Consider the following 11009-nt stretch of genomic DNA (forward strand, 5'->3'; position numbering starts at 1 on the left):
AGAGTAGTTATCTTAGGTGGGTGTGAGTAATTGGTGATGATTGGCCATTGTGGGAATGAGAAGTACGTCTCTCCAAGTTTGCAGATGAAAGTCTTCCCATGGTGTTAATCTGAGTCCTGATCTGATTGTTAATGGACTTAAATGATAGGCCATGTTGGAGATGGAAAAAGTCTCTCTAGAGAAGTTGATGGAAATAAACAACCACCGCGGTAAGGGATTATAAATATCTCCTGATAAATCAAGAAAAGTCATTCGAGCAATTGACGAGTCCACACCCTTTTGAGAGAACATCGTCATGTCCTCTGGATTTTTGTACCCTAAACTCTTTTCCTTCTTCCCTTCAATGCATCAATATGCATTGATCTAGGCACCCTAAGTTTTGCAGGTACCAGGTATGCTTATAGGATCTTCAGTGTTGAGAAAAGATAAGATTCGTATCAATTTGAAGGATAAACCTCGAAAGTAAATATACAATGTGTGCTATGTTTCTGGCCTCTACTAAAACCTCATGAGCATGGGGGACCAAGAGAACAAATAAAAAAGTTAAAGATGACACCGAATTGAATATTACATTAAACATTTAATCTAGAAAGGTAATTTTCTTTAATTCTACTATTAATAGCAATTCTTAGTTATATGTGATCATAGTTAGCAAAAACATGACGGGAAAGATTCGAGTTTAATATTGTGCTGGTTAAAAAAAAAATGTAGTAATTAAAATGGTCAAAGAAATGAAAACACAAAAAAATTGTTTAGTACGTTTAAAAATTTGTCATTTACAAAGTATAATGGGTTAAAGTTAGAAAGTTGGTGAAAAAACATGTTTAATATGTTTCAAACACATTTAGGTATGGTTATGACATATAAGGTAGGAGTGGTTGAATTTTAGGAGTCTAAAATTTCTTGTATAAAAGAAGAAAGACGATATTTTGATTTGCTTGTGATTGACTTTTTTACAGTGTGTGTAGATTGTATTCTAGAGATTGAACGTCTTTTTTTATTGCATCGTGGTGTTTTTTTCTATAACTAAGTCTTGGATATAGCTAAGTCCTATAGAGGAAGAAGACATGATAATTGCATCTTTGTGAATTATTAGAAGTTGTTTTAAATAAAAATAGCAAGTATTTGGTAACCTTTATTAATGATTTTAGTACAAAATTTGACTTTTTAATAATTGATAGGGGTACGGAATATACTAATTGTGAATTTTTTTCAAAGTCAATCCGAAAGAAATTTTGGATGGAAGATGTGGTAGTAGTAGTTGCCTTCCGGACATATGCTTTGTCATTCATATTCAAGAGAATCTTCATGTGTTTTCACGGCCACCCATCATCTTAGGTGTTATTTAGTCACCTAAGATGACTTTCGCACTCTTGAAAATTAACTCTTGGAGTCAAGATATTTTGTCTTGTTATTGAAACTAGTAAAAATGCATGTGCTATCCATTTAAATCCCCCCCCCCCTAAGCCGCCGGGAGATTGGAGAAGAAAATGGAGTAGGGAGCCGACACAGTGAAGTTGAATGATATCGATGATAAAGATGTTTTCTTGAGTTTGGATATATATATAACACAGTAAAATACATACATACATATATACATCATATACAAGCCTTATAGGGGGCATGCATGTGTGCTCGAGACCATTGATCTGATAGAACATCATGAAGCAATCCACATTGTATTGGTTCCATGACGAATGAACATCCCATGCATAAGATAAAGGATTGCAAAACAGATTATTGGACTCAAATTTACGCTAATCAATTTTGGGCTCACAATCGAATCTCAAAAGCCAAAATAAGCCGGTCCTTAGCTTTTCTTGGAAGATCCCTAAACGATGGTTGATGATGAGTCAAGATGAAGGGATTCTCCAATCAAGGTGTTCTCAGAAAAAGTTTGGCAAGACTTGTGGTCACTGGATAAACGGATCCAATCATAGCCAGGGTCGCATAACTTTGTAGGGGTTAGAGAGAGAGAATTGTGCTGGAAATAGTGATTTTGGGTATGCCAAAGTAGAAATCCGAATTCTGTATAGAATGAGTATTTTCTACTGATTTTATAGAGCTTCTTGAGAGGAAGAAGACATGATAATTGGATCTTTGTGAATTATTAGAAGTTGTTTTAAATAAAAATAACAAGTATTTGATAACCTTTATTAATGATTTTAGTACAAAATTTGACTTTTTAAAGCAAAAAACAAACATTTTTAATAACGGGGGGGAATGCTTACTGTAGGGGGTGAATGCTTACCGCAGGGGGTGAAAATATCCCCCGCTTTAATAATTTTTAAGTAAACAGAAAGTGGTACGGAATATACTAATTGTAAATTTTTTTCAAAGTCAATCCGAAAGAAATTTTGGATGGAAGATGTGGTAGTAGTTGCCTTTCTGACATATGCTTTGTCATTCATATTCAAGGAAATCTTCATGTGTTTTAACGGTTTCACCATGGTTTTAAATTTCGACTGAAATCCGAAATTTCGGACCCAAATTTCGGATTTCAGTGGAGACTGACACCGAAACCACCCAAAACCGAAATGGTAATTTATTTCGGCCGAAATTTTGGAATTTCGGTTTGAAAATCGGTTTTTCCGAAAGTTGACCCAAAAAATCTATTTTTTAAAAATTTAATTTAATATTTCACCAAATGACTCTTTTTACTTATATCACTGTAGTGGCGAGGAACTGAGGATGGTGTTATTTATTAGGGCTGCAACTCGGGTCGGGTTTTGGAGAACCCAACCCTACCCGAGAAATATCATGGGTCGGGTTTTTTTTCGGAAAACCCACGATTCCCAAACCTGGCCCTACCCATGATAAATCTCGGGTCGGGTCGGGTCGGGCCGGGCCGGGTTTTTTCACGTTGACGCAATTTTTTAAGGAAAATTCTTGTTTGGCAAGGCAACTCAACTCATAGAAGCAAAAATTACACTCACATTACACTTGAATCAAACAATGATGTAATTACACTCACATTACACTTGAATCAAACAATGTTGTAATTACAATCAAACAATGCTGAATCAAACACTTGAATCAACTCAACTCATAGAAGCAGAAATTACACTCACATACAATAACAGTGGGTGCGTGGGTTTTCACTTTTAACTTTTAACTAACAATAGAAAAAAATGTACATACTATAACTTATGTAACTCGGGTCGGGTCGGGTCGGGCCCCTTCAAACCCGGCTCGACCCGAGATTCATGCGGGCTTTTGAATGCTCAACCCGAAACCCATGAAACCTGAACCCAACCCAGGCTATTTTCGGGTCAGGTCGATGCGGGTCGGGTAAAACTCAGCTCGAGTTGCAACCCTATTATTTAGTCACCTAATATGACTTTCGCACTCTTGAAAATTAACTCTTGAGGTAAAGATATTTTGTCTTGTTATTGAAATTAATATTTTGCCCTAGGATTTGATCATTTTTCCCTCTTCTCCTAAACACATAGCACGACTCACACGAGTCTATTGGCCATGTTGGTCTCTAGGGGTGCAAGTTTGGCCCTGTCAGCCCTAACCCGCCCTGAGCCCGAACAGGATCAAGGCTTGATTTTCCAACCCTGAGGGCGGGTCAGGGTTCATTGTTTTAGACCCTGACTCAGGTCGGGTCAGGTTCTAGCTTAATGCCTCGGGTACCCTGACCCGGCCCGACCATAAGTTTTTTATTATAGAATTGAACCATCTATGCATGTTTCTTTTGCTAATGTTTTCTATTATCTTGGATTGGTGTCTCTTTAGATTATTATTATTAATTGTCTCTGTAGCGTGTCGTGTTGTTGAATTCATATTGTCTTATTTTGTTTCCTTTCTCTGTTTATTGATCATTTTGTTCTATATGATAAGTGGTTGCTTTATTTTGGCACTCTTAACAGGTATTTGCACTAGGGTCAATTAGGGCCGGCCCGGCCTTGCCTGCCCAATCAGAGCCAATCAGGACGGGCCAGGGCCAGCACTGAGCCCTGTAGGGCGGGCCATGGGTTGAGGTTTTTTGGCCCTGACTCAGGGTCAGGCCGAGATATGGGATCCAGGGTTGGGCTAGGGTTTTGAAAAACTCAACCCAACCCGACACTGTTGCAGCCCTATTGGTCTCTATAGTATTTACTAGTTGGGACTACTAATACATAATTTTTAAAATTCTAAATTTTATTTAGAATATATATGTGTGTGTGTTAGCCAAATTATTTTTATAACAAATAATTTTCGTAAAGTTATTACCCAAATTCAATTTTTACAAAGGTTAAAAGGGTGTCATCTAAATTGAGGAATAAAGATTTTGAAGAAATAAAGAATGCCTCCCAGATAATATCGTACAACCATTTAACTGTACATATATTTCAATTGAAATCAATTTACATGTACATTTGCTTTATAAATTCAGCTCCCATGAAAATTATTTCCCCACATCCAAACAGCGCCAACACCCCCCCCCCAGCCGCCGGGAGAATGGAGAAGAAAATGGAGTTGGGAGCCGACACAGTGAAGTTGAATGATATCGATGATAAAGATGTTTTCTTGAGTTTGTATATATATATAACACAGTAAAATACATACATACATATATACATCATATACAAACCTTATAGGGGCATGCATGTGTGGTCGAGACCATTGATCTGATAGAACATCATGAAGCAATCCACATTGTATTGGTTCCATGACGAATGAACATCCCATGCATAAGATAAAGGACTGCAAAACAGATTATTGGACTCAAATTTACGCTAATCAATTTTGGGCTCACAATCGAATCTCAACATCTTTTACAGGGTTCACATAATACTCACTGTCTAATTAATCAAGTCAAACTAAAAGATCTCCAACGTTAAGCCTCGACTTCCTCGTTTGCCTCAAGATGATCTAAATCTGAAAATGTTATAACCACAGTCAGCTAAAAAGCACAGTACATAATAAAATACTACTCTAAGTGTAGATCTAAGCATGCCAATGCTCAATAAGGGTCAAATAGAAAGGTCAGAACTGAATACTGAAGTCTCAAACAGAAAGAGTGCGTATAGTGATAATAGAAAAACGCATGTCAAAACAGAATACTGAACGGAGGTGCAGTCGAAACTAAATAGTATCAAACAGTAATCATAGCTAGTATCAAAATAGATGTCAAAGCTAGAATCAAAACAGAACCCAAAGCCAAAAAGGGTGTCCAGAATATCGGAACAATAGTCAAATGCCAAAGGGTGTTTGGAATTCAAAGTTCAGAATGCAAACTCCACTCCGAGATCATCGGCATGGTTCAAAAAACAAGTTATTTTCACCCCAACTGCCCACGGGTTCAAAAAGCGTGTTATTGCTTACACGGACCACCCATGGTATCGGAACTAGTTCCTCAAAGTTCATATACAAGTCGACAGGGCCAGCGTTTTATTCCACTGACGGACCAGAAGTTCCAGTGTACTCCCCCACGGTGGGTCCAGAAATTGGTAATTGTATTACCCCCATATGGCAGGGTCCAGAAATAACCCAAGCCTCCACCAAAGTGTCCAGAAACAGAAGGTGAATTCAAAGTCCATAACAGATAGTTCCAAAGGTCCAGATAACATATACAAATTCCAGAGTTCAAAACAGATATTTTCCAAAGGGTTCAAGTGTCATATCAAAGGTTCGTAACGAACTAGAATAACCAAAGCAATGGTTGTAACAATATGAGTCCAAACAAATGGTATCAAAGAGTTCATAAGGATGGGAGACAACGCTCCGTAAAAGGGTTCCATAAGGGTTTCAAAAGCTCACTTTATAGGTAAAATCAACAATATCGTGGCAAAGGCAAAAATCAAACTAATCCATATCGGTTCAAAGTTAAAGAGTCCATATCGAAATAATATCATAACGAAACTGAAATCAAATGATCCATAGGGTAATAAGAATAGCATGCTAGACCAAAGCGATAACTGAAATTGTATAGGTACAAATCTACTAGTCAATGGTGCAAATGATCAAATCAAATAGGGCTAACAATTCACCCAAAGTAGTACGTTATTACGTTTTTTTGGTAGGTAGTTTTACCCTTTTGTGTCACACTATTTACAGTAAACTAGAATCGCTGGGGTCCACTATTGTGGTGAACCAAACCATTTATCTTTTGGGACACAAATAGTAACCATTTAATTTATTTGAGAATTGCTACATTCTCACCCTTTGTTGACTATTCTTCCTTTTGATATCCCTTTTGGAGATTTATATGGTTCCCATTTTACTTTTGGAACCTTCATCATCTTATAAAGTATCGAAATGAATGGTTAGGGTGGTCCAACAGAAAAATGTTCGGGCCCCACCATTTTTTTTCTTTGGAAAAAAATTAGGACACACACCATGCAATAACTAACTCCAAAGAGGGTAATTTTGTCATTACGGACCGACAAATACGTAGACGGCGTGGACGGCGCCGCAGTCAAACCTTTGCGTCAGACCTTTGTTCTAAATATTTATAAGGGAATACTAAATTCGCACCCATTATAGGATAACTCGCACCCCGGTAAGTTATAAAGCGTTAAAGTCTGCTACCCTCATTTACATGGGAGCGAATAATACTACAGGGGGTGCGAATTTATAAGCTCCCTATTTATACACGGACTTCATTCCTCGTCTATATAATAAACCCCCCAAACCAAAGGAGATAACGTGGAGAAATCCAGAGAGAAGAAAGAAAGCTGATATTTGCACCCCACCACGCCCTATTTCGATATCCACACCTCTCTCTCTCTCTCTCTCTCTCTCTCTCTCTCTCTTGTATTGGAGAGAGCAAAAGAAATCTGTAACAATACTCCACTGATGCCGAAAAAAGGTATGAGGAGCATCTTCTTCTCCTCTAATATGAACTCTTCTCCTTCTCCTTCTTCTTCTTCCACACCTCGACACTCCTTCTCTGAAACAATAATAGAAGAAAACATCGCAAACGCAGAAGAAATTATAAATAAATGGGATCCAGACACTTCTTCCTACGCTAAAATCACTTCTCTATTCTACGTGAAACGCAGAGAAGCGAAAGAATTTCTCAGATCCGTTACAGAACTCCAACGATCAATGCATTTCCTCGCTTCTGAGAAACCCAACTCTCACAAGCTCGTTCACGCTCAGAAACTTATGCAGATCGCTATGAAAAGGCTCGAAAAGGAGTTCTACCAGATCCTCTCCGCAAACCGTGACCATCTAGATCCTGAATCCGTTTCCAGCCGGTCCTCAACGCGATCTAGCACCTCCGATTACGAGGAAGATATCAGATCGGAAGATGAAATCCAGATCGCCGGAGACTCGATCCGAGAAGTCGAGCGAGTTTCTTCTTTTGCCACGTCAGATCTCCGGTTGATTGCGGAGTGCATGATCTCGTCCGGATATGGAACGGAATGCATCAAGATCTATAAAATCATACGAAAATCGATTGTGGATGAAGGTTTATACCGCCTCGGATTCGAACGGTTGAGCTATCACAAGCTCCAGAAATTGAATTGGGAGACAATCGAGCTCAAGATAAAGAACTGGTTAAACTTATCAAAAATCGCCGTAAAGACACTTTTTTCCGGCGAGAGAATCCTCTGCGATCACGTCTTCTCCACCTCGGACATGATCAAGGAATCGTGCTTTTCAGAGATTTCTAAAGAAGCAGCGATCGATCTCTTCGCATTCGCAGAATCCATAGCCAAAATGAAGAAATCTCCAGAGAAAATGTTCCGAATCTTAGATCTCTACGAATCAATCGCCGAACTCTGGCCTGAGATCGAATCAATCTTCTCGTACGAATCCACTTCAGGTGTCCGATCACAAGCCGTCACTGCCCTCACCAAACTCGGCGATGCAGTCCGATCCATGCTATCAAATTTCGAATCTGCGATTAAAAAAGACTCCTCGAAATCTCCGATCCCTGGCGGAGGAATCCATCCTCTAACCCGATACGTGATGAATTGCGTAACATTCCTCGCCGATTACAGCATAATTCTCTCCGACATATTCACCAACTTTCCGTTCCAAGTTCCTACACCATTACCGGAATCTTTGTCCATTGAAAGCTCTCCTTCAAAAGAAAATCCTTTATCTTCTATCTCCATTCGTTTCTCGTGGCTTATTCTCGTTCTTATTTGTAAACTTGATGGAAAAGCTGAGCTTTACAAAGAGGTCGGACTTTCCTACCTCTTCCTCGCCAACAATCTTCAACACATCTTTTCAAAAGTCTCAAACTCAAATCTCAAGCCTCTCCTTGGAGAGGATTGGATCTCCAAACACAACACGAAACTTCATCAGTACGCAGCGAACTACGAGCGGACGGCGTGGATGAAAGTGATCAAATCCTTGCCTGACAATCCGACGGTGGAAATTTCACCAGAGGCAGCGAAGGAGATTTTTCAAAATTTCAATTCGGCGTTTGAGGACACGTACTTGATTCAGTCGTCTTGGATAGTGCCAGACGGAAAAATGAGGGACGAGATTAAGGTTTCGGTCTCCAGCAAGATTGTGCCGGTGTATCGGGCGTTTTATTTGAAGTATCGGATTCTGTTGAAGGAGGAAAAGAATTTGGTGAGGTTCTCGCCGGAGGATTTGGGGAAATATTTGTCCGATTTGTTTTATGGGAACAGAGTTTCGGGTTCCGTTACGTCCTCTCCGGCACACTCTCCGGCTTCTCGGAGAAGATGAGGTTTGATTCGTGCATAACTGTGCACAAAGGACGTGTCTGGAACTAACGTTATTATCCTCACGTGGGCTAAAGTGAGAGAAGAAGGTGGAAGAGTGTCTACACTTTTGATTGATCTGAACCGTCTGTTCGATAGGCTTTTGCTTCGGATCACTTATGACACAAAATTCTGAACTATACACATCGAATAATATGTAATTTTTTTGTTTTGCTAATGTTAATATATGTGAGCAACGATTTATATACAAGAGCAAAATATATATTATTGGCTTTTGCTTGTGTGTGTAGATTGTATTCTAGAGAAAGTCTTTTTTTATTGCATCGTGGTGTTTTTTTCTATAACTAAGTCTTGGATATAATTAAGTCCTGGAGCTTTTTTCTATAACTAAGTCTTGGATATAATTAAGTCCTGGAGCGGTAGAAGACATGATAATTGGTTCGATACTTGTGAATTATTAGAAGTTGTTTTAAATAAAATTAGCAAGTATTTGGTAACTTTTATTAATGCTTACTGCAGGGGGTGAATGCTTACCGCAGGGGGTGAAAATATCCCCCCCTTTAATAATTTTTAAGTATTGTAAGGCTTACGTAAATAGAAAGGGGTACGGAATATACTAATTGTGGATTTTTTTCAAAGTCAATCCGAAAGAAATTTTGGATGGAAGATGTGGTTGTAGTTGCCTCTCGGACATATGCTTTGTCATTCATATTCAAGATAATCTTCATGTGTTTTCACGGCCACCCATAATATATATATATATATATATATATATATATATATATATATATATATATATATATATATATAAATTCTCCATATTCAAACCAAATGACTCTTTTTACTTATATCACTGTAGTGGCGAGGAACTGAAGATGGTGTTATTTAGTCACCTAAGATGACTTTCGCACTCTTGAAAATTAACTCTTGGAGTAAAGATATTTTGTCTTGTTACTGAAACTAGTAAAAATGCATGTGCGATGCACGTGCTATCCATTTAAATCCCCCCCCCCCCCCCCCCCCCCCCAGCCGCTGGGAGATTGAAGAAGAAAATGGAGTTGGGAGCCGACAGAGTGAAGTTGAGTTGAGGCCGTGTTTTGCTACGGCTAAGGGAGTGTATTCGAAGTAGGAAACATCACCTAAACTCCATTGTTTTGATATTGGTAGCCCTCTCTTAATTATACACCTCTCATTTTGCTCTTACTAGCTGTATCATCAAAAACCTACTTCAGGTAAATTTTGAAATTTTTGATTTTTTATTCACGAATGAAGTTTGGAAATTATAACCCCGTAATTTTTCCTATCACCTCCCGAAGTCTTTCCAAAATCTTTTGAGAGATTTGCTAGGTACCATCGCATGTTGCATTTAATGGACTTGCTGTTGCATGAGAGAGCAGCCACATAGGCTCACTTTTCAACAAATTTTGTCTTATTCATGAGGTGGGGGCGCTCTCATGCAACAGCCGGTCCACAAAATGCCTTCAAGGATGGTCCCTAGCAAATCCCTTCTTTTGAACATTTCCCTTGTCAAAGTATTCTTCAATCCGAACTTAGTAGCCAGACATCGTAAAAACAATAAGTATAAAACCCTGACTATATATATATATATATATATATATATATATATATATATATATATATATGTTTGGCAAGACTTGTGGTCGCTAGTTGGATAAACGGATCCAATCATAGCCAGTGTCGCATGTGGGTACAATAAGGGGTCATTATTTTTAGTAGTTTTTAATACATATTAAAGAGGAAAACACGTCCAAAACGGGATTTCGTTTGGAAAATAAAGATGACAGTCACTAAAAGATGGCCTATCCGCCAGTGATAACTTCACCGGCGGATATCCGGCGGTCATACAACCGCCGGCGAAACTACTGTGGGGGAAGATAATGCCGGCGGTTTTGGCAAACCGCCAGCGAAAATCATAAAATATATGGCCGGCGGTTATAACCGCCGGCCAATTTCAGAGAAAAGTTTTATATGGAGTTTAGTGCCGGCGGTTAATAAACGCCGGTAATAGTTTTATCCTTTGCGTATGGAATAGTTTTGGAGGCGGTTTAAATGAGGATATACCGGCGTTCATGACCGCCGGTAAATTTTTTTTTTTTTTAATAAAAATAAAAGAGGGTTATTATTCTTCATTCCCTTCATGGGTACATATATACCTGATAACAAATTATCGTTTAACACATTATCCACATCAAAGACAAGTAGAACTACACATCCAATAACATTACTTATCTTTCTTATGTTCATCCCTCCATGTAACCCTGCGTCCCACAAGTACTATTCGATTTTAAGTTCTCCACATACCCTTCCTCGAGTTGGTACTAGTTAAGCCAAAATTCGTTTTAGTTGCCAGCT

At 38.7% G+C, this 11009-nt stretch overlaps 1 pseudogene; it reads left to right on the forward strand.

Moving 5' to 3' along the window:
- Positions 1-6641: 6641 nt before the first annotated feature.
- LOC143848292 (exocyst complex component EXO70H1 pseudogene) lies at positions 6642-8980 on the forward strand (annotated as a pseudogene).
- Positions 8981-11009: the final 2029 nt, after the last annotated feature.

The sequence above is a fragment of the Tasmannia lanceolata genome, unplaced genomic scaffold (genome assembly GCF_043159265.1).
Source record: "Tasmannia lanceolata isolate RefF3 unplaced genomic scaffold, GAP_Taslan_0.1 ptg000016l, whole genome shotgun sequence".
NCBI lineage: Eukaryota > Viridiplantae > Streptophyta > Magnoliopsida > Canellales > Winteraceae > Tasmannia > Tasmannia lanceolata.